Genomic DNA, 807 nt, shown 5'->3' with positions numbered 1-807 from the left:
GTTCCTAACTTGTCAAGACACATAGTCTAATGAGGAGGCAGTCACTGATTAAATGATCACACACAAAAATAAAAGGTGATGAGTTGTGATCCGTGCTACACAGGGGAAGTGCAGGGAGCTAGGTAGGAGTGTATATGTCAGGGGAATGATTAGAACTTGGAGAAAGAAGAGATCAAGACTTCATCTTGATGAGGAGAGCATCGGGGGTAGTTCAGGCTGAGGAAGAGTGTGGATCTGGCCCTGATGTGTGGGTGGCCGGGACACTTAAGGAGTTAGATGGTCAGGTGCTCACTTTGGCAGCACATATACTAGAGTTGAAACCACACAGAGAAAGTTAGCCTGGCCCCTGTGTAGGGATGACGTGCAAATTCACCAAGTGCTCCATATTTTTTACATATATACACTATTGATGGGCTTCCCAGGTGGTTCAGGGGTAAAGAATCCTCCTGCCATTGCAAGAGACTCGAGAGAGAAGGATTCAGTCCCTGGGTTGGGAAGGTCCCCCTGGAGGAGGGAATGGCAACCCACTCCCGTATTCTTGCCCCTGGGAAATCCCATGAACAGAGGAGCCTGGCGGGCTGCAGTCCATGGGGTGGCAGACCCTGGAGTGTCAAAAAGTTGGACGTGACTGAGCACGCACGCATGTACACTGTTGATACCCTGTATAAAATAGATAACTAATGAGAACCTACTGTATAGCTCAGAGAACTATGCCAAACAATGCTCTGTGGTGACCTAAGTGGGAAAGAAATCCAAAAAAAGAGATGGTACATATATGTGTGTGTGTGTGTGTGTGTGTGTGTGTGT

General features: G+C 47.7%; 1 non-coding gene across 1 annotated transcript; it reads left to right on the top strand.

Annotated features, from left to right (window-relative positions):
* Positions 1–284: 284 nt before the first annotated feature.
* On the top strand, positions 285–391 carry LOC139037882 (U6 spliceosomal RNA). Its single transcript, XR_011490836.1, has one exon. It is a non-coding gene; the product is annotated as a U6 spliceosomal RNA (small nuclear RNA).
* The last annotated feature ends 416 nt before the right edge of the window (positions 392–807 follow it).

Source organism: Odocoileus virginianus, chromosome 12 (genome assembly GCF_023699985.2).
Source record: "Odocoileus virginianus isolate 20LAN1187 ecotype Illinois chromosome 12, Ovbor_1.2, whole genome shotgun sequence".
Taxonomy (NCBI): Eukaryota; Metazoa; Chordata; class Mammalia; order Artiodactyla; family Cervidae; genus Odocoileus; species Odocoileus virginianus.
This window is presented reverse-complemented; position numbering and strand designations above follow the sequence as displayed.